General features: G+C 46.9%; 1 protein-coding gene across 1 annotated transcript in view; it reads right to left on the bottom strand.

Moving 5' to 3' along the window:
• The window catches only part of KCNK1 (potassium two pore domain channel subfamily K member 1), a 49,724-nt gene that overhangs the window by 17,717 nt on the left and 5,600 nt on the right, over window positions 1–26,407 (bottom strand). The gene's annotated exons all lie outside the window — the stretch shown is intronic.

Here is a 26,407-nt window from a genome sequence, read left to right as displayed (position 1 = left end):
ATTTTTCTTTACTCCTTGAAATCCTGCTTTGGTACAGGGGAGTGCTGGAAGTTAGCACATGAACAGAAGATCAATTAGGACACAGAGGTGTGGCACTCAGAGACATGAAGATACAAATGTGCTTTTTAAACTCTTACAGGGACTTCCCTGGTGGCCCAGTGGCTAAGACTCTGCGCTCCCAATGCAGGGGGCCCGGGTTCGATCCCTGATCAGGGGACTAGATCCCACATGCATGCCACAACTAAGAGTCCACATGCTGCAACTAAGAGTCCGCATGCTGCAACTAAAGATCCTGCGTGCCACAACTAAGACCCAGTGCGGCCAAATAAATAAATGAATGAATTAATGAATAAATAACCGTGCTGGAATTATATATTTAAAAAAATAAATTGTTACAAGTCTGTAACAATTCCATAATCTCCTTGAACAGATGGCTTAACACCTCCCGTTGTGCTTTGAGAGCACAAACTCCCAGGCTGTAGGCAGCTCAGCCGTGTGTGGGCCGGATGGATGGGGGGATGTCAATTCTGCAGCTTCCTCAGGAGAACTGCCAGGGGGCCCATGCACACCTGCTGTCTGCTCCTAGATGGGGGACATAGTTCTCAGGTCCATCTGCCAGCCTTGGGGCGGTGGGGGGGGGAGTTGCAGCGGTGCGGCCCAGGGAGCACCTCCTGTCCTGGCAACCCATCACTGATGAGCAGCGTTCCAGAAAATGCTATTTCTCTAAGGCTGAAGGAAGTGCAATCGGCTCCAACACGGCTCCCCACAAATGCTGGGCCTGACTTCATTCTCCTGTGAAACTCCCGGGGCAGGGGGACAGGATTCTTGGGGCGGGGGCGGGGGGCAAGCACTAGAGCGGAACAGAGGATTTGCAGCCGGAACCCAAAGGCAAGGCAGCCCTCCCGGCTCGGCATCGGGGGAGCGGGAGCCCTGAGGACAGAGCAGGGCAGAGGCAAGGGGGTGAGGGCGGTCCGGGTGGCGGGACTGCGGGGGGCGTGTAAAGGGCCAAGCTCTCCCAGCCACCCCGGTGGCTCAGGTGCCCTCCTCCCAAGGGACCCCCAGATGTGGACCTGGCTCTCCCCGGGGGGAAGCTGTGTCTGCCTTAAGGTGATTTCAGCCCTAAGTTCCAATTGATGTCTGCTGAGCCCTGAATGTGTTCCAGGCAGCGGGGTTTGACAACCTCATTTACATTCAGGTATGAGGTCATTCAACTAGAACCACCTTGCTCAAGAGAAACCACATAAAACTCACTGATCCCCCAGCCTGGGGAGAGGATCCCTCTGTAGCAAAGGCAGACTGAAAAGAAAAAGATTTACATGAATGGAAACAGAGGCGCAGATGACACACCCACTTATAAAGCTCACACCTTAATAAGGGGATTCGGGTACCACATTCCCAAAGATGAAACACTGGGCTCAAAAGAGTCACTTTGAATAGAATTTTCTAGCTCACAGATATGCCGGATTTTAAGCGGGGAAAGGAGAAGGAACAGGTCCGTCAGAGGCCTCCCTCACTGGTCCAGGTTTGCTGGGAAGATCTGTGGACCCAAACGCACTTCCTTCTACTGGTTCAATATGACCTCCAACTAAACCACTGTGTTGAAACAGGTCTGTCTCCTCCAGGTCACCAATGGCTTCCATCTCGTGAAATCCCCCCTATAGTTCTATTCTCACGTTTCTCAACTTCCAAGCGCCATTTGACCAAGCTGACGGCCCCCTTGAAACAGTTTCTTCCCTTGGCTTCTCCCTCTCATTCGCTGTCTCCCGGCTCACAGGCCCTTCTCAGGGTCCTTCACTGGTCCTTCCTCCGTGGTGAGCGTAACAGACTCGAGCCCTCCAGGACTCACCCCTCATACTCCGTCTACACTCACTGCCAACCCCAGACGACAGCCACCTGGAGGCAGAGGGGGATCAGAGTCGAGCCTGCTTGTGACCCAACAGCAGCATCACATCTTTGAGGCAGCTCTGCCTTGGATGATCGCATCCAGACTCGAGGCTTTAAGTACCATTTTACGCCTGTGGTTCTTCAACCTGGCTGCGCATCAGCTTCACCTGGGGGCTCTTAAGTACCTTAGAGATGTCACTTCAACTGGTCTGGGATGAAGGGCAGATGCTGGTATATATATACATATATATATATATATTTTAGAAGATGTTGGGGATAGGAGTTTATTAATTAATTTATTTATTTTAGCTGTGTTGGGTCTTCGTTTCTGTGCGAGGGCTTTCTCTAGTTGCGGCAAGCGGGGGCCACTCTTCATCGCGGTGCGCGGGCCTCTCACTATCGCCGCCTCTCTTGTTGCGGAGCACGGGCTCCAGGTGCGCAGGCTCAGTAGTTGTGGCTCACGGGCCTAGTTGCTCCGCGGCATGTGGGATCCTCCCAGACCAGGGCTCGAACCCGTGTCCCCTGCATCGGCAGGCGGACTCTCAACCGCTGCGCCACCAGGGAAGCCCTGCTTTTTTTAAAAAAACAAAACTACTTCTCAGACAGCTCTGCTAAACCCAACAGCGGTACAGAAGGCTGACAGATTACAGGGAGCACTTCCTTTTTTTTTTTCTTTTTTTAATTAATTAATAAATGAATTTATGTTTTTGGCTGCGTTGTGTCTCCATTGCTGCGTGCGGGCTTTCTCTAGTGAGGTGAGTGGAGGCTACTCTTCGTTGCGGTGCGCGGTCTTCTCATTGCAGTAGCTTCTCTTGTTGCGGAGCACGGCCTCTAGGCGCACGGGCTTCAGTAGTTGTGGCACACAGGCTCAGCAGTTGCGGCTCACGGGCTCTAGAGTGCAGGCTCAGTAGTTGTGGCACAAGGGCTTAGTTGCTCTGTGGCATGTGGGATCTTCCTGGACCGGGGCTCGAACCCGTGTCCCCTGCACTGGCAGGCGAATTCTCTTTTTTTTAATATGGATTTTATTTTTTTTGAATTTTATTTTTTACCCAGCAGGTTCTTATTAGTTATCTATTTTATACATATTGGTGTATATATGTCAACCCCAATGTCCCAACTTATCCCACCCCGCCACTTTCCCCCCTTGGTGGCCATACATTTGTTCTCTATGGCAGGCAGATTCTTAACCACTGCGCCACCAGGGGAGTCCCTAACGTCATGTTTGAATAATGAAAATCGTATCACATCACCCGTTGGATTAGAATCCTCTAATGACTTTTCACTGCAAGTACTGGAAATAGAACACAATCTTTAATTCCTTGCTATAGCTTATTGGACTCTGAAGATCTGGCCCCTGGCTACTCCTCTGCCCAAACTTCCTACTACTACCCCCCTCATATACTACTCTCTGGAAAACACCGGCCTCTTGTCTCTTCTTCCAAAAGTTTGAGCTCCGTCACAGGAGTGGCTCCTTTTCTTCATTCAGGTCTCAGAACAGTATCACTGCCTGAGAGAGGGCCCCAGGGCACCCTCTCGAAAGTGGTCCCATCCCCTCCATCACTCTGAAGCCACTACTCCATCTCAGTTTCCTGTCTCACGCCAAACACCGCCTTACGTAGTTACATACTAAGATGTCTTGTTGACTGTTCCATGCCCAAGTGCCCAGAAGAGCCACTTGGTCAGTAGGGTGCACTGAATAACTGTTTGTGGACTATATGGATTAGTAGGGTATCTGTTTAAGAAGCACCGTGAACGCCCCTGAGATGGGTGGCAGTTTTATTGTCAAGACACGTGAACTTCGAAAACTCCTTTGGGATTGTGGCAGCACAGCTGATTCTGTCTTATTTACACTTTCCCTCCAGAGTCCAAATGGTCTACACCAAGCGTGGCACGGGGGAGAGGTGAATTCAGATGACGCCGGGTCCGGAGACGGTGTGAGCTGTGGTGTATACGGATTCAGCCACATCACGCCATGCCATAACGGGGGTGACGTGGGGACAAGCAGAAGCGGCCAAAGGCCCCATGGACAGCCCACACCCAGCTGAGAAGTTCAGGTCTCCACACCTCCTCCTCTGACCTCTGCAAACAGGGAATGACAGGGTATCACAGTCCGAGGACTCGATAAGGAAAGAGAACCACAGCAAGGGCGGAAGTGCAGTAGCTGAAGGGGACTCACTCTGGGGCAAGTGTCTACTAATAGCTCATCAGAGAAAATCTTATCCTCTAGAAGGAAATGTCAAACTATAAAGTCCTAAGTTGCCATGAATTCCATCACCATGCAGTGAGTTAGAGTGGGCCACCCTCTTACCCTGGACTCCACCCAGACATTTTATTTCAACTGGTACCTACATGCTCCCCCAAGAATTCCCTAATTTATATATACCCCAACCACCCAGTTCTCCCATCAAACCCTGTCCTCCGTTCCCAACCACCTAGAGGCGAATGTACCGTAAACCAGCTCTAACCCAGCAAATCTACGAAGGAAACCGAAAGCTCACCCCTCAAACCAGATCGGACACTGGCTCCCCTGTCCACCCGCCGGCTGCCTGGGAAGGATCCCCGACTCGCTCTGCCTCACCACCACCGTGCAAGGGCGCACCGCGAGCCCCTGACTGCGGTAGAATCGCCCCTGCCGCCTCCTTTTTCTCTGTCATCACTGCGCTGTTACGGTTGAGAATGTTATCATCCCTCCTCTGTACCCAGAGGAGCTACCCGCTCTTCTCCCACTCTGCCCATCCCCCGCGCCACCATTTCTCACTGCAAAAGGTTAAGATTCAGACCCCCAGGTGAACGCTTAGTGCCCGTCGGGTCGGCCTCACGGCCTGCTCAGGGCTGATCAAAGAGAACCGGGAGATGCTGCCGGAAGAACACACCCTGCCCTTCACGCTTACACGATTTCACACGCGCTGCTCCCTTTCGTCTTTCTGGCCTGTCCCTGAGCCCCCGCAGCATCGCCGTGACAACCCCCAAGGCACGTAGCCCCCTTCCCCCTCGCCTGTCGCTACCACAGGCGGGCACAGCCACCCGGTTCCTGCCCTCGTCACCCCGCAAGCCAGGAGTGACCACACGTGCATAGCGCGGGATAATCAGCTGTCCCTGGAAATGGCCTGGAGGGGAGCTGGTCTGGGGAACCTTTGTTTCTTCCCACTTTATCACCAACAGCATGCGGGGAGCAGAGGGGCCATCCTGCGATGCTGAGGGCCTGGCCCGAGGGGAGGGGGCGGCAGGCAAGACGCTGCACCAAACACAGCTGCCAGCTAGACCAACGCCTGCAACCGCTCCCCAGCGGACGATATAACTGGAGAAGAATCACCGCCCCCGCAACAGTTTAAGCCACTATAAATTGGGATTTTTCTTTACCGCAGCTGAAAGCGATGTTCATTGGTACAGTCACTTGTATTACGGTGATCATTTACATGCTTCTCTAAGATACGTTTGATTCTTCTAACTCTGAGACCCTAGCACAGGGCCTTGCATATGGCGAGCTGATGAAGGCTATAAAACCCAGAAAGTGCGGGCTTCCCTGGTGGCGCAGTGGTTGAGAGTCCGCCTGCCGATGTAGGGGACGCGGGTTCGTGCCCCGCTCCGGGAAGATCCCACATGCCGCGGAGCGGCTGGGCCCGTGAGCCACGGCCGCTGGTCCTGCGCGTCGGAGCCTGCGCTCCGCAACGGGAGACGCCACAACGGTGAGAGGCCTGCGTACTGTCAAAAAAAACAAAACAAAACCCAGAAAGTGTTGCCTGTGAGGAAAGCAGCCCTAAGAGGCTGTCCAGGCAGACACGAGACGTACCTGACATTTATGCTCCACATCTTCCCAGAAAACCACCTCTTTTGGAACAATTTACAAGGGTACTTTAAGAGACTGAAAATACATATGTAGAGAACAGACTTGTGATCGCCGAGGTGGAAGGTGGATGGGCGAGGGATGGAATGGGAGTCTGGGATTAGCAGAGGCAAACTATTATGCATAGGCTGGATAAACAAGGTCCTACTGTAGAGCACAGGGAACGATTCAATATCCTGTGATAAACCGTAATGGAAAAGAATCTGAAAAAGAATGTATACATATATATGTATAACTGAATCACTTTGCCGCACAGCAGAAATTAACACAACTTTGTAAATCAACTACACTTCAATAAAGTAAATTAAAAAAAAAAATACAAATGTAAACTGTTGCCAGATTTCCACCACAGGGATATTAGTTCACTTGATAAGAAAACAACTTTTGAAGCCAATTTATTTTACCATTGACACCCAACTGTAATTAATTACCTTCAAGTCTGTTTTGTTTTTCAACGGAAATGAAATGAGAAATATAATGAGTCTGCTGAATTCAAGCTCATCACTAGGTCAAAAGCCAGGCTGGGCTTCCAGACAGTTCCTGAGAGTTCAGCACTGAGAATTCCAACTGCCCCTTTATTACTCACCTGCCTACCTGCAGTAAATCAGGCTCAGAGTTAAGCCCACACTGACAGCAATATCGCACAATGACTATTTCTTATGTTTCCTTGCCTTTTCAAAACTACTCATGGTGCCAAAAAAGTTCTTTTTTATCAGAGGAGTACACTTCCAATGTATTCAAATGTTACCAAAAATGTTTAACTCTTCAAACCAGTATCATATATTTTCTTCTCCCTGTTGCTTCCTATGCACCTGGGGTATGTCTTTCTATTTGGACAATAGAATTCTCATCTCAGATCTCTTTTTGGATATAAAGTTTATAGTCCCCTTTGCAAATCCTCATTGAAAAAATGAGAATAGTGAAGTCATCGCAGGACCCACTCCCTACCCACACCGTGCTCAATTGCTAATCAGTTTCTTTCCTGTTCACCCCAAAGCCCCGGGTTAGCAGATGCAGAGAGCCAGAATGAGGCAGGGGGAGAGCCCCAGAGGATCTCATCGGGTGAGTGTGACCTGGAGAAAGGAACAAGCATTCAGCACTTTTGAGGAAGGAGTTTTCAGGATAAAAGTCAGGAGTACAAAACTAAAACCCAAACCACAGCCAAGTACACACGTGAACAAACTGAGACAGGCTGGGACCTGGGACCTGGCGCCCTTTGCTGCAGCGCTTGTAGCTGGCTAAAGGTCTCTCCTCCAGCAACAGAATACAAAGAAACTTTAAGGGACTAAAAATAACTGCATGCACAAGCAATTGGGACAAATTATGGACAACAAGATACAAAAAGACCAAAAACCCAACTGCCACTTCTGAAGAGCCGGGAGCAAAAGCAAGGGGGTCAGGGGCAAAAGCGGGGTACTGTTCATGCACCGTGCACACAACACCACCTAAGCAGTGGGCAAACCACCTAAGCTACCCCTCCGGCCGACCTTTGGACCTGCCCCTACCCTCACCCCATACAAGGGACAAGGTCCCCCACCCTGAGGGAAGCAAGCAACAGAAACTGTTACTTGTTTTCACTCCCCAGCTGCTGCAGCAAGGGCCCCAATAAAGCCTTGCCTGAATTTCTTGTCTGGCTTCTTATCCATTTCTATTGATTAAGGAAGGCCAAGAACGCTGGTCAGTAATGAAACCACAATGCCAAGTTCATGAGATGACTGATTGCCTCCGGGTTGTTTTTATAAACACTGGACAGCCCAAAGAGCACTGATTCTCCCCCCAGGATATTAACGGGGAAAGGATCAAGTATTTGACACAAACACACAGGGAATGTTCAATGCTTTGTCAGATTCTTCTATTTTAAATATCCTAGGCAAATAAAGGAGAAGGAAGCTTGGTGGTGAAAAGGGCGGTATCTCTTATGGGAGAGAGAGAGATTCAACCAGGCAACATAAAAGTTGGAAAATCAACCCCTCTCATAAATGTTGTTAGCTCAAAAAATCAGGAATGTGCTTTGGTTGTGATGTTCGGGTCTATATGACACACCTATTATGGATCAAACACTTAGAGATGCTGCAGGTTCTTCAAAGAAACATAGAACCAGCTCCATGCTCCTCTCGTCTTATGAAAAATATAGTTGTGGAAACAAAAAGAGAACATTCTTAAAAAGGCAGAACAGTGTATTATTAGGGGCTAAGTGCGTGGTTAGAAATGCTCTATATAAAAAAAGAGGTGGGCAAGCACGATGCGAAGTCAGTGTCAGCCCTTTCTTTGATCTGGGTCCTGATTTAGGGTCACACGGATGAAAAACTCAAATCCTATACATTCACCTCTTCTTTTGGTGCTTCCGGACGAGAGCCTAATCGCAAGCCAACAGTCGTGGGTGAATATACACATGGGTGCACAAATATGAAGACTTTTGTTTGAAGACTTTGGTCAGTGGAAACTAATCATCACTGGGCTTATGTTTTGTTTCCTCAAAAAGTGACTGGTATCATTTGTTTTGTAGGCAATCACCCTTAGGGAGCAGGAAAACGTATCTGCCGCTTCTGTGGACCCACGTGCTACCCCACAGAGCCAGACGTAGGAAGGACAAGCTGCCTGGTAGAACCACATGAATTCTTCCCTTTCTAAAAATATTACTTTCTGGCATAAAACACTTTCCCGAGTGTGGCTCAACTTATCACACAGCCCAGCGATGCAGAGCTGGGATATTCAGCACGTCCTGCTTCCCACCAGCTGGGTCCCCAGAGCTCGCACCTGCGCAGTAGGGCGGCTCAGCCACAAAGAGCTCAGTGTGTCCCAGAGAAGAGGCTGGGAGGCTGGCGGTCTCCACGCCCTGCTGCGCTGCAGCCTCCAGGATCTGTCACCACTTCACAACGCTGCACAGCAGAGCTCCTTCTGCAGTGCTTCGGTCCATCTGTCTTAGGAAACATTCTCACTTCTACAAAACCATCATTTCCTGAGCGGATTTCTTTTTTGGAAACATCATTAAATAAAAACACAAAAAGAGAAAACAGTCACTGTTTCTTCTTTTCCTAACCCACGTCTTTGTATGACATCATTAAAGAGAAGCAGTGAGCCCCCTGTTTAGGGAGGGCACATTGTAGAGTCAGGGGAAGTAGAGGCACATGGGGTCCCCCCCACTTTTAAGCATCTCAGATCGGACACTAACTTGGCTTTGTTTTACCGTTTAAGACAGAAAGAGTTACTATCCAAACCAGCGTTTTATTAACTTTAAAAGTCAACGCTCCTTTTGGATAAATGAAACAAGGACAAGAAATCCATCATGGGGTGGGGTCCCGCTTCTCACTGGCAGGGGAGGGGAGGGATAACCCTTTATGTTTTTCCACAGCCCAGAACATTCTCTCAAATGTTAATTTCTGTAATTGGCACTGTAATAGAAAAGAACAAATCTGACTCCATATTGGATCTGTTTCTTTTACTTTAACGTTTGTATTCTATTGCTTTTGCTACAAGTTAAGAATGTTGCCTGTAGCCTGAAATATAGCCCATTCTCAAGGCTGTGACCTTTAAAGGTATAGCACTTTTCCATTCATATAGAGATAAAAAGCTGCAGAACAGAGAATAACATTTGTCTTGTTGGAGGTTTATAGGAACACCATGGCCTGACCTACGTGGACAGATGCAATAATAAAGGATTCCAACACCAAGGAGTCTGCAACAACCAGCCACACCCCCTCCCCCCTTTAGTATAAAAGAAGCCTGAATTCTAATTCAGGTAAGATGGTTCTTTGGGACATTAGTCCACCTTCTTATCCATCTGCTGGAGATTCCAATAAAGTGGCTATTCATTGCCCCAGCAACTAGTCTCTCAATTTATTGGCCTTTCGTGCAGCAAGCAGTCTGAGCTTGGACTCAGTAACAGCATGGTAAATGATAAATATAAAATATAATACTTAGTATTCAAACTACATATCCCTCTCCCCACATAGCCATTGAGAATCTCTGCTCTGAAAGGCCTTAATTGCTGTTTCTAATCAGTCCAATAAATGGAACCATTTAAAATATAAAATGAGGGACTTACCTGGTGGTCCAGTGATTAAGAACCTGCCTTCCAGTGCAGGGGATGCAGGTTTGATCCCTGGCCAGGGAACTAAGAGCCCACATGCCGCAAGGCAACTAAGCCCACATACCGCAACTACTGAGCCCGCACACTCTAGAGCCCGCGTGCTGCAACTAGAGAGCCCGCGCCACAACTAGAGAGAAGCCTGCGCACCACAGCGAAAGTTCCCACATGCCGCAATGAAGATCCCGCGTGCCGCAACTAAGCCCCGACACAGCCAAATACATACATACGTGCATAAATAGATAAATAAATAAAATAAAATGTAAAGTGAGCTTCCTGCTCCTCAAATGACCAAATTGTATTTACTTTTAATCCAGAGTTTCCCAAAACAATATTACATTCTAACCATTCCACTGTACCAAAAATGCAGACTTTCCATTGTACAAGTTTTGTACAGGTGAAATCTCATCACTGGTCAGCCCTGGGAAATACACCACAATCAGAAAGATTCCACTGAAAGCTTGGTAATTCTGTGTTTATGAAAAGATAAACAAGCACTGGCAAATGGAAATTTTAATATGAGTGAGCTGAGGGGCTAGCTTGAAAGAGATGATGGTGAAAACTGAGAGATGGGCAGAAAAACTGGTTAAGTGTATCGGTGAGTTTTTAAGCCCTTTTGTTTCAAATTCTCCTTACATTTTCATCCCACTGAGCAAACAGAAGCCAACAGAAAAGACTTCCCACAAGAACCCAGCAGCACATCTCCGTACCCGTGAAAATTACCACCAGCCTTTCTCTTCTGTTCCTGGGGCCAGCTTTCCACCCGGCCAGGAGGTCCCAGCCCCACTCACCTACCAAATACTCAGCCCAGCAGGTCTACCTTCTTTCCACAAGCAATGTGACTCTCCCATCTTAAACGAAGAAGCTAACCCTTCTCCTGACCCTCCACTTCCCTGCCAGCTACGGATCATTTTCCTGCTCCTCTGTGTAGCAAAACTGTAAACCATTATCCACCTCTTACCTCTAATTCCTCTCCTCTTTTTTTTTTTTTTTTTTTTGGCGGTACGTGGGCCTCTCACTGTTGTGGCCTCTCCCGTTGCGGAGCACAGGCTCCGGAAGCACAGGCTCAGCGGCCATGGCTCACAGGCCCAGCCACTCTGCAGCACGCGGGATCCTCCCGGACCGGGGCACGAACCCGCATCCCCTGCACCGGCAGGAGGACTCTCAACCACTGAGCCACCAGGGAAGCCCTCCTCTCTCTTTTTAATAGACTTTACTTTTTAGAGCAGAACGGTTCACAGCAACATTGAGTAGAAGGTACAGAGAGTCCCATAAACTCCCTGGCTCTACACAGCCACAGCCTGCCCCGTAACCAGCATCCCCCATCAGAGTGGTCCATTTGTTACAACGGATGGACCTACACTGACGCATCATTACGGCCCAAAGTCCAGAGTTTACCTTAAGGTTCACTCTCGGTGTTGTACATTCTATGGGTTTTGACAAATATATAATGACATGTATCCATTATTATAGTACCATACAGAATAGTTTCTCCTTGCCCTAAAAATCCTGTGTTCCACCCATTCACCTTTCCCCCCATCCCCTGGACGCTACTTTTGGCTGTCTCTATAGTTTTGTCTTTTCCAGAATGTCCTATAGTTGCAATCATACAGTATGTAGCCTTTTCAGATTGGCTTCTTTCACTTAGCAATATGTATTTAAGCTTCTTCCATATGTTTTCATGGCTTGATAGCTCATTTCTTTTTAGTGCTGAATAATGTTCCATTGTCTGGAGGTTTCACAGTTTATCTACCCATTTACCCACTGAAGGACACTCTCTCACTGTCTTCTGAATCTTCCTCAGGTTGGGTTTTTACCCTCGCCAACTCGCCGACCTTGCCCTTGCTAAATCCAGTGGCCAGTCTCAGCCTTCACCTATTCATGCCTCCTTGCAACAGCGCTAGCACTGATCACCTGACCTCCAGGCCACGGAGGTCACCTGCTTTTCCTATGACATCACTGATCACCTCTGAGGCTCTCTCATCTGTTTCCTCCTCTTTCTGACCTCTAATGTGGGACAGCCCAGACTCACACATCCCAACAGCTACTCAGTATCTCCACTTGGCCATCACACAGGCATCTAAACTTAACACGTCCGTAGCTGAGCTCCCAACCTGCTTCTACCTGGGTTTATCCCCTCAGCTAGTGGCACCTGCACCTCCACCTCACTGTGACCGAAGCCAAAAGCTCTACAGTCATGCTCATCTCTTCTTGGTCCCTTTCACCTACATCCAATCCATCAGCAAACCCTACAAATGGTTCTGCCATTAAAGAACGTCCGTATTGGACCAATTCTCACCATCCCCCGCTCTACTACTGTGGTCCAAGCCACCAAAATCTCCCTGCCGATCACAGTAATGGTCCTCCAACTGGTCTCCCTGATCTGCCCAGACTCATACACTCTACTCTCCAAACAGTAGCACAGTGACCCTGCGAAAACAAGTCAGATGGTGTCTCTCCTCTGCTTCAAATCCTCCAGTGGTGCTCTGCCTCATTCTCTCACAATAAAACCCAAGTCCTTATTATGGCCCATATGGCCCTACCTGATGTGACCCCCATACCTCTCTAATTTCATCTGCTACCACACCCTGCTTTTACTCAGCTCTAGTCACACCAGCCTCCTAGCTCCATGACAGGCTCAGTCCTGACTCAGGGCCTTTGCACGTGCTGTCCCTGCTGCCTGGAATGGTGTTTCCTCAATATCCATTTGCCTGGCTTACTCACCCACTTCAGGTCTTTATTCAAAAGTGGCCTACTCAGGGAAGCCTCAGCAAGTCCCCTTATATAAAACATCAACGCTCTCCTCAGTGCAAACCTCGTATCACCCTTCCCTGTTTTACTTTATTTTTCCTTAGCACTTAGTTTATGTAAAGTATTTTATAAATTTGTAAGTCACTTATATTGATTATTATCATTTGTCCTTTCTTGAATGTATATACCATGGCAGGAATTTTGGTCTACGTTGTTCCCTGATGTCCCTGGGCCCGTGCGTCCGGAGCCTGTGCTCCGCAACGGGAGAGGCCACAACAGTGAGAGGCCCGCGTACCGCAAAAAAAAAAACAAAACCGGGACTGTCAGAGCACTGGAGTTTGAGTCCCACACTCCACTCCCAACTGCTTCTGGTTAAACAGGACATTTACATTCACATCTTTAAGGCTATAGGGGAAACTAAGGGCCGCCCTGCTATCCACAGTTTAATGATCGAAGGAAGCAACATTAGTGAGAGCAGTTTGAACTGAAAAAGCAATATCAAAATGTAATATTATTCTTACTTCTTATTATTCAAAATGTAATAATATTCTTACTGAGTGCTTATATTTCCTATTGTATCCTGATCTCATTCATTGTCACTGCTGAACACTGGTCTTTACAATTTCTTGTACCCAAGCAAATACGCAGTAAATGAATGAATGGAACTATCGTTTTGTTGTGTACTGGTCTATTCTAACTCCCCCTTCACAGTACCAAAAGCTAAACTGGTTTTCCCATTAATTAGTTCATTAAAAGCGAACTGGTTTTCTCTACCATTAATGAGGTTGGGTGTTTTCTTCGTAAATCATATGCTTCTAGCATCACCTCATTTCAAATTGTTTCCCCACCCTCAAACAAAAACAAACAAAAAATATATCCCCCAAAAAACAAAACATGGAATTTTAGACACTGGAAACTACCAAAATGTGTCTCCTTTTCAGACTGACCTTAAACACTAAGTAAATTTAATCTTTTACAGGGTATTATTCAAGATTTTAGATAAATCAGCACCACAATTTTGTTCTTCTACAGAGAAGGATCAAATGGGCCTCCAAATTCTATCTTACAAAATTAGCAGTTTAAGGAATGCAGTAAATATTCTCAGATTCAAGAATATTTCTTAATTCCTCAGAAAATCAAATATTAGGTTTAATGAGCCATCAACATTTCCCAAGTATATTATGTTAATCTGGCTTTTTAAAATGTACTGACCTACATGAGAATGCCCTGGGGAAGAGCCCTAAAATACATACTCTAATGGAGTTTTCCTCTTAAAATGTTAATTTTTGTTACATACTTTTACTGTTTCATACCTGACCGCACAGGTGCAAATGATAAGTCCATCTACTGTACGGTAGATTTCTAAGGGTCACAGAATGAACCTGTATTGCTTGTAACCTCCTCTCCACCCCATGCTTCTCAAGGATCCCACAGCTATTTTCATACAATTCACTCATTGGCAATGGATACAATTTTCATTGAAAAGACACATGGAATCAAACCAAAGTTAACAATAATCTAGCCTTTGTATGGGCCAAGGAGGCAGCTCTGACATACAGCTACAGGTAGACACTGGATACTGGGAAGACAGGTTTCAAAACATTTCTGAGAATAGAGAATATGACCACTCAGCTCATATCTTCAAAGGCAAAGGCTGTTTAGAAGATGAGAAGCTTCCAGAAGCTAAGTTCTGAGAGCTGAACTGCAAAGGAACCTGATACGGAAGAAAAACTGGAGGACAAAGAAAGAAGTTGCCAGGTTGGGACACTGCAACAGTGAATTGCTTCTGGGAAGAGGTACAAACCCAGGATAATGAGAAAGGGTGACTGAGACCACCAAGATTAGTGTGTGTACAGCAGAAGCACCCAATTAAGTGCAAGACAGAGAGACCACATCCTGCGCGTGGCCTGCTGGATGTGGTCAGCAAGCCGTAGTAATTACCGGAACCACTGAACCAGATCCCCTGGTGAAGTCTGAGCAGCAAACAGAGGACAAATCATTGCCAGGAGAGCCTGCAGCAGTGTCTCCACTGGATCTCGACAGGAACTGCAGGCAGTTAAAAAAAGCATGAGCTCCAGTATTGTAAGACTATGAAAAAAATGGACCCTTGAGGCTTCTCGTCCATGAACTGACGTTCTCATCCTACCTGGTCAATAGTACAAACAAAACATTCTCCTTGATATAATCAGGTGGTTTGCACGTCACAACTTATCAGCTTCAAGTTAGAGCTGAAATTTTTAGGGAAAAAAATGTAGGAAACAGGGCAAGCATGTCCATGTAAAAGTGAATTCATGCAGAACATAACATGAGAGGAATTATTAACTTTGGCAGCAGGCTTGAGGGGAATGAATGGAACATTGCCTGAAGTAAGCAGACAGAGCACATATTAACTGCTGCTGAGCCCGTCAGCAAACGTCCCGCTCCCACTTAGGACACAAAGCTATGCTTTCCTCTTCCAATGAGCACAGCAGCACACATGTATTGACAGAACCAGGGTACCAGGGTCATGGCATCTTGGGCAGACACTGTCTGGTTCGTGGGGCTGGAGGTTAGAGTTGGTTTTCAGGTCCAGGGCCAGGTTGAGCTATGGTCCCTCTCCAGGGACTAGGATAGGGCTCTGCCCGCATCAGAGGGGATCGAACCAGAAGACAGGCTCAGTCACTAAAGCTTCTGGATGACACACTCTCTCTACCTCTGCATTTAATGAGAAATGGAGAGTTACCTGCTGGGGAAAAGGCTGAAGCCATCGGCCTTTAACGAGAGCACACATAGGAACGACCACGCTGTGTGAGAAGTGTGAGGGTGCTTCTTCGGGAACGTATCGCTAAGATTCTAGCCCAGCTTCACCGCACAGGTGAGGGGAAAAAAGGGAGGCTGGAAAAACTCAGAAGCAAAGGAATCATCTCACTGGGTTCCTGCATGCACACACCTTTTAAAACATGCGAAGTGGACAGATGAAATTGAGTGGCTTTTTTGCACTTTTAGATAGAAGGGAGAGTGGCTTTCAAAACCATCATGTATATGAGCAAGGAGGAATTCAATTAAATTCACGCTGAGTTAACGCGCTGCATACTCTCTTCAATGTACCAGGGCACAGGCTAATTTTTTTCTGCTTTTGAGCTGATAACTGTTGGGCTTAAAACTCTACTCATTAAGGAGAAACATAATAATGAGGTGGGCCTAATTAAACTTTGTGTCTTCGAGCAACGACTCTCCTCCTCTTACCCAATAGCTAAACAGACATCAGCTAGCCAGCGTGTGACACGCTCTCGTGGGCATATACCCTGGTGTGGTATCCGGTTGGTTGGAAAGGGAAAGAAACACTATGATAATCAGTAACCATCACGCCTTTTAGAATTACAAATTCCCAACACTGGTAGAAATAAAACAGACCGTGGATGGTGCAAAATTCTCCCAGCCAGAGGTAATGCATTTTTTTTTTTTTTCCTATTCAAGAAAGCTTATTAGAATGGAAGTAAGGGTGACATTATTATAAGAATAACATTTAACCTATTCTAATTTAGTCTTTTGGAAATGCCCGAGCCCTGCCTCTCACCTGCTTCAGGGGAGCTCTGTATCACTTTTCTGCTGGGCTCTTACTGCCCTGAGAGTACCTCTGACCAAGGAGACCTTGGGGTAGGGGTAGGGTCTAACGCTGAAATTCACCAGGGTGGATTCTCAGAGGTTAGATGACAGATTCTTTTTTTAAAATTAATTTTTATTGGAGTATAGTTGATTTACAACGTTGTGTTTCAGGTGTACAGCAAAGTGGATCAGTTATACAGACATATATCCAAGTCTTCTTTAGATTCTTTCCCCATATAGGTCATTACAGAGTATTGAGTAGAGTTCCCTGTGCTATACGGCAGGTCCTTATTAGTTATCTATTTTATATATAGTAGTGTGAATATGTCAATCCCAATCTCCCAATTTATCCCTCCCCCGACCCCTTTCCCCCTTGGCAACCATAAGTTTGTTTGGGCAGATCTTTATTTATTTATTTTTGGCTGCATTGGGTCTTCGTTGCGTCGTGTGGGCTTCTCATTGCGGTGGCTTCTCTTGTTGTGGAGCACAGGCTCTAGATGCGCGGGCTTCAGGAGTTGTGGCTCATGGGCTTAGTTGCTCCATGGCATGTGGGTTCTTCCCGGACCAGGGCTTGAACCCATGTCCCCTGCATTGGCAGGCGGATTCCTAACCACTGTGCCACCAGGGAAGTCCTAGATGGTGGATTCTTAACCACTGCACCACCAGGGAAGTCCTTTGGGCAGATTTTTAAGAGAATTAAAAACCTGATCAACTTTGCTTTGCTTTTCAACATTTCCAAATATGGGAATCTCTCAGACTCACCAAGGAGCTGTGGAAATACCTTGGCTACGAAAACAACTGTGCACATGTGGGTTCAACACGGAACACACTTCTTGAGTTCACGGCTTTCCAATGAGGTAGCAAGAAGGAAAAGGAGACTTTGCTAGTGTGATCACGTGTGTGGTTAAAAATAAAAGTCACATCTGATGAGGAAGGAAACAGAATAAGACCGTGAATTTAAAGATGTATATACTAAGGGGTGCCTTTGCCTCAAAGCATTTATGAGTTTTCATACAGCTGTTCTGCCATCCCAGCTTCCTCGTGAAGAAAGGATTTGTAATACTGGCTGCCCTTGAAGCAAAAATGAAGACTAGCAGATTAGAGCGAAGCCAGACGTCCTTATGCTGAGTCTGCGCACTAGGGAATCCTCTTGCATGATTATGAAATGCAAAGAACCACATGTATAATATGCGTGTTTCTTTTAAAGTCAGGAGCTTGGTCACTCAGGAACGGGGCTGAAGTTGAGATTTTAGTCTGTCCAAAGAGAACTAACTTAGAGCCAAGTAGAAGTATACACATGATCTGGGGAATGGCTATTCTACCGACTTTGAATTTTTCCACACTATTTAGAAATGCTCCTTTGTAACTAAATGACATACTAATAACTACAAGAAACACTGATTGCCACAGCCTGGAGAGCTTGTTCATCATCCTGTGGCTGAAGCCACGAGAACTTGCGGGGAGGGACCCAGCTCGCCATAGCCTCCCTGCGTCCCCCAGAAACACACCAAAGTCTGGGGGCTGGGCAACCCACAGAAGGGTGAGGAGGTGAAGGAGAACAGGCCTGGGGTTGTTTCCGGCCACATACACACCCGGCAAGAACTTGAGCAACATGGTGATCCACATTAATCTCATGGGGGTGTGGGCTGTGAAATTCTCGGTATGCCAGGCCATGGTGATCTCCCTTATCCCACTGCCCCAGGGCCTAGAAGTCCCCATTTATGTCCACTTACGAGCTCTGTGTGAGCTCTTCCTGGGGCCCTTCCCCACCCCATCCTGCAACTCTCCATACTCTGGTGGTCCTCTGGGCACTTCTGTCTCTTCTTCAGTGCAAGCTACCTGTGTTTGACTGACTGCAAAAGCCTCAGAGCCGTGGCCCCTACGTTTAGCTTCCCTCCTCTTAAGCCAGTCTGCAGGCCGGACTGTTCATCACAGCGCAGGCTCGGGAACCTGCAGTGGCACCCTATTACCCACAGAGTCACACACAAACTCTGCTTCCCACGTTCGAGGCCCTCGCCTCGACATGTACATCTCTTCAGCGGCTCACCCACAGGTGGCTCTGGGCTGGGTGAGGCTGGCATCCCATGCTCTCTCGAAGGCCAGGCTCAATTCCTCTTTGGGTACCAGTGCTGAGCATACGTGAGGCTTCTCTGAGCACCTCAGCCCACCCTGGTCTCCCCTGCAAACTCCTACAGTTGCCCCCAGGGCCTCACACAATTCAGCACATAGGTATCTATCTATACTCCGTACGGCTGTTTATATATTAGTTTACCCTCCGCAGCTGGACTGCAGCCTTCTTTTTTTTTTTTTTTTTGGCTGTGCTGGGTCTTCATTGCAGCGTGTGGCCTTCTCTGGTTGTGGCGATCAGGCTCCAGAGCGCGTGGGCTCAGTAGTTGCGGCACACTAGCTTCTCTAGTTTTGGCCCAAAGGCTTAGTTGCCCTGCAGCATGTGGGATCTTAGTTCCCTGACCAGGGATCGAAACGGCATCCCCTGAATTAGATGGTGGATTCTTTTTATATATATATATATATTTATTTACTTTTGGCTGTGTTGGGTCTTCGTTGCTGCATGCAGGCTTTCTCTAGGTGCGGCGAGTGGGGGCTACTGTTCATTGCGGTGCGCAGGTGTCTCATTGCGGTGGCTTCTCTCGTTGTGGAGCTAGGGCTCTAGGCACGCGAGCTTCAGTAGTTGCGGCTCGCAGGCCCAGTAGTTGTGGCGCACGGGCTTAGTTGCTCCGTGGCATGTGAGATCTTCCCGGACCAGGGCTCGAACCCGCGTCCCCTGCATTAGCAGGCGGATTCCTAACCATTGTGCCACCAGGGAAGTCCTAGATGGTGGACTCTTAACCACTGGCCCACCTGGGAAGTCCCTGGACTGCAGGCTTTTTGAAGTCAGTGGTTATCTCTTTCAGCCTTTTTTTTTTTTTTTTTTTTTTTGCGGTACGCAGGCCTCTCACTGTTGTGGCCTCTTCCGTTGCGGAGCACAGGCTCCGGACGCGCAAGCCCAGCGGCCATGGCTCACGGGCCCAGCCACTCCGCGGCATGTGGGATCTTCCCGGACCGGGGCACGAACCTGCGTCCCCTGCATAGGTAGGCGGACTCTCAACCACTACGCCACCAGGGAAGCCCCAGATGATCTTTTTAAATAGTAGACGTTCAGCCAGAGCTGCTAGGAGAACGAATGCAGGCTTAGATCGTGTTCCATAAACTACTAACAGAAGTTTGCATTTTTGTCGCTGTCGTTGTCAATTTCAGTTTGTCCTTTCCATCTTTAAATATAAGATGCATCGGGGAGGCGGGGCGCACAAGGTGGAAGATTGCTGGTCCCTTTGGCGGAGGTGAGGCCGGGGCTCCGCTCCCTCTGCTGGGCACTGCATCTGCATCACTGGCCAGTGGCTGTTTTGCTGCCATGGCTCAAGTCCAAGCACTGGTGGCAGGTAGGTCGTGATGTGGAGGCTTCTCTCCCCACTCATAACTTCTCAGTGGGGCATCTGACACCCAGGCAGCTGCAGAACAGCCTCTCCGGCTGCTTTAATTAACTTAATCCACCTAACACCAGTCTTTAAATAATTGAGCGCCTTGGCAACCGGTGTTCAAACATTTGAAGAATTTTAGTTACAATAAGGTTTTAACCTTTTAATTCTAGTTTCACACACTGCTTTCCTTCCTGTTACGCACAAGCGGAGACGACATCAAAAAAACAACATTTGAGAAAAAGAAGAGGATGCTTAGACCATGGACGGCCATGAGCAGGGAGCTATACAAATGGGATCATTTCACGTGGCAATTTGGCAAACTTAATAAAACAAAATACTCTGAGGAAATGAAAATTACTCAGGTGGTTTTCTGAGTCACATGATAATTTTCCCATTTGTTACAAACTGTAAATGTGTTTATTTGAAACTGACAGACTCTGAAAATGTCTAGATCCCTTGTGGGAAAAACAAAAAACTCATGTTTTTCTTATTTACTTCCTAAAAAGAGAAGCGACCTAGATTGATTCCTTGGTAACTTAAATGTTAGCTGCTCCTAAAAAAAGTATACCGAAGATATTTATTTATTGTTTTTCTTTGGACAAAATATAATGTAAATTTTACATTGAACTGTATCAAATGCTAAACATACGGTTGTTAAACTTAAGAAAATATGAAGCAAACCCTTCTGCCCTCCCCCCCGGTTCCCACGCAGCCTTACATAATACGAAAGTAGAAAACAATACGACAGTTTAGATGCTCTTTCTTAGCTTGGAGGTTGAAGCACAGAGTTTAAACTATGGTTACATGCATTCCTCAAAGGGCAACTCAGCCCAGAGAATTCACATTTTCAAGCTGAGCACCTTTCCCTCTTTTCTATTTAAGGACACTCTCTTTCTCCTTCAAGGACAAGTTCAGATATCACCCCTCAAAAGCCTTTAACCTCTGCAGTCAGATAAATGATGCAGGTGATGTTACCTGAAATCAAGGCCCGCTGAACAAACGGAAGCAGTTACAGTCTCCCCAGGCCACCACCCTGGGGCGAGTGTATGCTTTGTGGAGACCCCTGGACACCCAGTAGGGATCTCAAGTTCAGCAGGCCCACATCTGAGCTCCACCCAACACCCCATCCTTCCCCAGCTTTCCCTCCGTCTCCACACGGCCAGGGGCTCTGACCAAAAACCTGGGGGGAGGGTTCCCTCTTGACCACTCTGTCTCACAAGTCACATCCAATCCATCAGCAAACCCTGTGGGTTCTATCATCAATACATGCCTGAAATCTGACCACTCTCACACCTATTTCCACCGCCCTTTACTAAAAATCTCCCAGTACTCTCCACCTTGCTGAGAGAACAGCAAGAAGCTCTGCAGTGGCCTATGACATCCTCCACCACAGGCCCCATCACTCCCCCTCCACTGCGATCCAGCCACAGTGGCTTTCCAGCTGCCCCTCCAATATGGGGGCCCGGTCCTGGAACACAGTTCCCCAGATGGCTATATAATGGCCTCCCACCTCCTTCCGCTCTTTACTCAAATGCCATCTCCTCAGGAAGGCCTCTTTTGGCTTCCTCATCAAAGACCACCCCCTCCTGGACCCCACCCTGCCCCGAGCACACACTAATACATGCTCCCTAGCTCCTTGGTTCCCTTCGCTGCAGGACGTTTCTCCTTAGATTCATCCCCATGGTACGTACTATGCACTTAACTTAGTTATCTTGTTTCCTGCATCTCTCCCCCTCCTAGATGGACACATCCAGGAAGGCAAGATCCCCAAGGGCCCAATCAACACTGGCTTAAGAATCCCTTCGTCCTTCCTTTAGATCCCCTAGGACCCTTCACTGGGCACTGAGTGGACAGGAGGCACTCAGCTACACCTGCTTTTATACCGTGAATAAAAAACATTGCCTGCTATACATCAGTAAACAATGCTGCAGCCGTCGAGCCTTCACAGTACAGCCGCCTGATCGCGCATCCTGAGACTCAGGATTACAAGCACAGGACACTGGCCTCACATAGCTGACGTGCGTATCAAAGGCATGAATTCAATGAGCCCAGACCTTGCATCTTCCCCTACAGAGAAAAGCACTAAATTCCTTAACTTGAGAGGTCCAGTTTTCCTTAAATAACAGTAACCTCTTGATGTTTTGACTACCTGGTCTCTGTTGCAAAAACTCCTCTATATCCTGGCTCCCCCTATGCCTTTTCGGAGCAGTCCCTCAGAGTTATCTGAGATGCTGTGTCCCAAGCTTGAAGTCCTCAGAATGTCCGCCGAATAAAACAAAATTCTCAACTTTTAGGTTGTGCAAAATTTTTCAGTGGACAATATGAATAACTTCAAAAGTTATTAAAGCAGTTTGGGCCTCTGTCTCTTCATCAAGGCAATGGAATTATATCTAAAGGCCTCCTGAAAATGAAGAACATCTTTAGAACCTTCCTCATTTTCCAGAAGAGGAAACAGATTCCCAAGTGTGAAGATACGTGCCTTAAATTGCACTTAATGAGGACCTACTGGGTGCTGGGGATGGGAAGGGAGGCTGAGAATGTGCTCAGACTCAGGGCCGCTCTTGGGAGAGGTCAGATAGGAAAACAAATGATGTCAGTACAAGGTGGTAAGTGCTGTAACATTAGAATGGACTGTTCCAACATAAGGGAGTACACAAGGCCTCATGGGAGCCATCAGGCAGAAGGCTCACTGATCAGACTGTGCTGCAGACCAAACAACGGAAACCAGGGTCTGAATAAACCGCAGGAGGCTTCCATAAAGCTGAGTGGAAAGGGGACTGAGGCATCGACTTGATTAAACAGCTTAACCCGGGTCACGGTGCCACCAAAGCAGTAACAAGGGCCGGACATTATCATCAGAGCCGCCAACTCTTATTCTCACGTGCAATCTATGGACCACATTCAAGGCAAATGAAAACTAGCGTTTTTTATTCTGTGTGCTTTTGCTGTCTCTGCTCTGCACCCATTCGCCGGGGTTATACGGACACTGCATGAACTGGGTCTCTGGTTCCCCGGGAGCTTCCTGCCTAAAGCTCATCACCAGGTAGCAATCCGCCCAGGCTTCAGAGAGCAGGCTTTGATTTCACGGAGCAAGTCGACCTGAGCCCGAGGAGCCAAGGCAAACAGTTAGACTCTGATCTGGGATTGAGCATATGGGAGCCAATTAAAAAACACTGCCCGGGGCTTCCCTGGTGGCGCAGTGATTGAGAGTCCGCCTGCCGATGCAGGGGACACGGGTTCGTGCCTCGATCTGGGAAGATCCTACATGCCGCGAAGCGGCTGGGCCCGTGGGCCCGTGGGCCATGGCCGCTGAGCCTGCGCGTCCGGAACCTGTGCTCCTCAACGCGAGAGGCCACAACAGTGAGAGGCCCGCGTACCGCAAAAAAAAACAAACAAAAAAAACAAACACTGCCCATGTCTAAGATAACCCAATTAATCTCTTTAATATAAGAATTGATACTGTTTTACCAGTTCAGGGGAGAAACATGAACACGGCTAGAAAATAACAGACAACCCCTGCTGGTCTGATTCATGCTCAGGGAGAGAATCACACAGCCCTTTCAGATACAGCCCCTCTATACCTCCAACCCCCTTCTTTTTTTTTTTTTTTTTTTGGCATACCATATCATTTCATTTATATGACATTCTAGAAAAGCTACAGCAAAGTAGTCGTTTCTGACTTTGGGTAGAAGAAAGTGACAAGAAAAGAGCATGAAGAAACCGTGTAGGGTGATGGATATATTCTCTATCTTGATGATGCTGATGGGAAAATTCATACAGCTGTATCCTTAAAAAGGATATATTTTCCCGTACGAAATTACACCTCCATCATCCAGATTTAAAATGAACAATCAAAACAAAGAAACTTATTGGAAAAGAGCAGAGAAACCCATAAGAGTCAAGCAAAAGTATGGCATATTCCTTGAAAACTACAGAATATAGTTTTTATTTGTTGAAAGTGTGGAATAAGAAAGGGAGCAACTCCCCACCCCACTTTCTTCATTTTGACCTCTGGTCAGGGGCACAGCCCTGCCCCGACAGAGAGTGGCCACAAACTCTGAGGACAAGGAATCTACCCAGAAGGAACAAAGCAAGTCAGAGCACCAACTGAGTGAAGGAGAGAGAAAGAAACATCATGGCGGTGAAGACGACGCCTCTGAAGTTGCCCACTTTTCAACAGAGAGACAGCCTTTGTCTCGTGCCGGTAAGAGGCGGTATGACCACACACCAGTTAACGGAGAAGCAAAGCATCTCAGTCGTTCATAGATCTGGCCACAGTTGGGATCGAATGATGACATCTCTTAAGAATAAAATCGAGCACAGGGCACTCTACGCCAAGGAGAGTGTACGGTGTAGACACCGTCTCTGTGCCTGAAGCCAGCTTGTAGTAGGTTGACCCACGTGAGTTGGACATTGGTGTGGGTTAAAAGGGTTGAGCATTAGCAATTCCACTTGCTCCAAACTTCCAGCACTCTACTCCTCCACGTTGGTGCTCTGCCCCAACGACCAGCAGTGCTGTAAAAACTTGTCCTGAAAGGCACCAGACTTCCCCCTACGCTACTGGGATAATTGGAGATTGTAGTCTGGACAAGACTTACAGTTGTATCACAAAAGCAACACATACTTTCTTTCAAGATACATTCATGTATAACAGTACAGTATGTCCCAGGTGCCATAAAACAGGCACAGATAACAGCATATTTACAGTCTTGGAAAAAAAAAAACATTCAAAATACTAAAGAACTGATGTTCTATACACAGGTATGGGTTTACACATTAAACACTGATGTCTACTCTTTGATCATTATTGGATGGAAATGTTTCTAGAATTTATCACACACATCTGTGTTTTCTTAAACAGAAGCATGTTGAAGTATGGTTCTCGGTATTTCAATGATCACTTCAATTATGTCAATTACTAGACTGTGTTCTAAAACAAGGATGTCCCACCCAACCCAGGCAAACGAAATTGTTGGCTGCAACAGTAAAGACCTTAAAAATTATGTTTGTGCTCCTATATTTTTTGGGGAGGGGTGGAGGGGTTATTTGTACAACTAAAAAATAATTACTGAGTAATTCTGTATTAGTTTGCTGGGGCTGCCATTACAAAGTGACTGGGTGACTTGAACAAAGAAATTTATTTACTCCCAGTTCTGGAGGCTGGAAGTCCAAGATCAAGGTGTCTGCAGGGTTGGTTTCTACCGAGGCCTCTCTCCTTGGCTTGCAGATGGCCACATTCTCACTGGGTCCTCATTTTAACTTAATCACCTCTTCAAAGGTCCTACCTCCAAGTATATAGTCACATGTTGAAGTACTGGGGTGAGGACTTCAACATCTGAATCTGGGGGACAGGAGTCATCCCAAAACAACCCCCTATGCCCAGACACTAGGTAAAACTCAAGTTCTTAATTCAGACACGTCTGGATTTAAATCAAGGCCAGTCACTTCTAGCTCTGTGACCTAGTTAGAGAAGTCACTCAAGCAAAACTTCCGTCCCAGCCTCTGTAAAGTTAGGATAATGACACCTACTCCTCATCACTTCCTGGCAATACACAGAAGGTAATATATGGAAATACTGCCTGGCACACAGTATCATTTTATTTCCCTGGTTTTTAAGGTATGTGTCTTTTCATGACCTTTCTCTTAACGTTTGCCTGGAGCTGCGCCTTTCCTTTTTTCATTTTTTAGGGGCTTGAAAACCAGATCATTGAATTTGTTAGAATTAAATGTAAAGGCTCAAAATAAAGACCAAAGGCTCTCCTGTGAATAAATAGCGCAAACTTCTGCACGTGGGATGTCAGATCTCTCTTCTGGCTGATAGAGTTTGCTTGTTTGCTTCTGGTGGAATTTCCTTCCTTGTTGTCATTTCTGCTCCAGATATAATATAGTATTTACTGCACATTTTAGATAAGGTAATCCCAACGTGAAGTGTAGCTCTGTCACCATTAAAAAAAAAAGAAAAAAAGCAGTGCGTCACAGATTTGACCAAAAACTAGTGACACATCCTATAATAAACAATCATTTGTTCTGGAAGAGGCTATGGGTGGCAGTGCATAATTTAAATGTTGCAAACCACTTAAAAAAACAGCACAAAGAAACCTGAGGGAGCTAAACTGTCTTCTAGAAAGTTTTCCAAAAGGAAGTAAGGCACTTAGAACTCCTCTGACTTAGAGTTCCTTCCAAACATCATTTTAAGGAGGGGTTGGCAAACTTCTTCTACAAAAGGCCAGACAGTTAATATTTTAGGGCACATGGGCCTCTAGTTTCTGTCACAACTCTCAGCTCTGCCATTGGACGTGGAAAGCAACCATGATACAGAAGCAGATGGGTGTGCGGCTGTACAGCAATAAAATTCGTTCATGGACGCTGAAATGTGATTTCCAAAAAACTTTAATGTGTCAGGAAGTACTGTTTTCCTTTTGACTTCTTTTCAGCTATTTGAAGATATAAAAACCATTCTTAGCTTGGGACACACAAAAATAGGTGGTGGGTCAGATTTGACCCTGAAGCCATAGTTCACCCACCCCTATTCTATTCTAAGAGCTCAATAAATATCTGTTGTTGGTGAAAATACACTTCTCCTTCTGAAAATAATCTGAAAACTAAGGATCCATCAGGCACCTCCCACTACCTTTTCCCACCCTCTTTTTTTGAAAACTGCCAATGCTGCCGACCTGACTAACACAAAGGCCATTAGAAAACAAGCCAAATTAAGTTCCTTTTCTGGGCGCTTTAAATAAGAGTCTTAAAACAGCTCTTCATAACGAGGGACAAGGCAGC

This window comes from Aethalodelphis obliquidens, unplaced genomic scaffold (genome assembly GCF_003676395.1).
Source record: "Aethalodelphis obliquidens isolate GAN/ISIS:26980383/991018 unplaced genomic scaffold, ASM367639v1 scaffold87, whole genome shotgun sequence".
Taxonomy (NCBI): domain Eukaryota; kingdom Metazoa; phylum Chordata; class Mammalia; order Artiodactyla; family Delphinidae; genus Aethalodelphis; species Aethalodelphis obliquidens.
The sequence above is the reverse complement of the archived record's forward strand: the minus strand, read 5'-3'. Positions and strand labels throughout refer to the sequence as shown.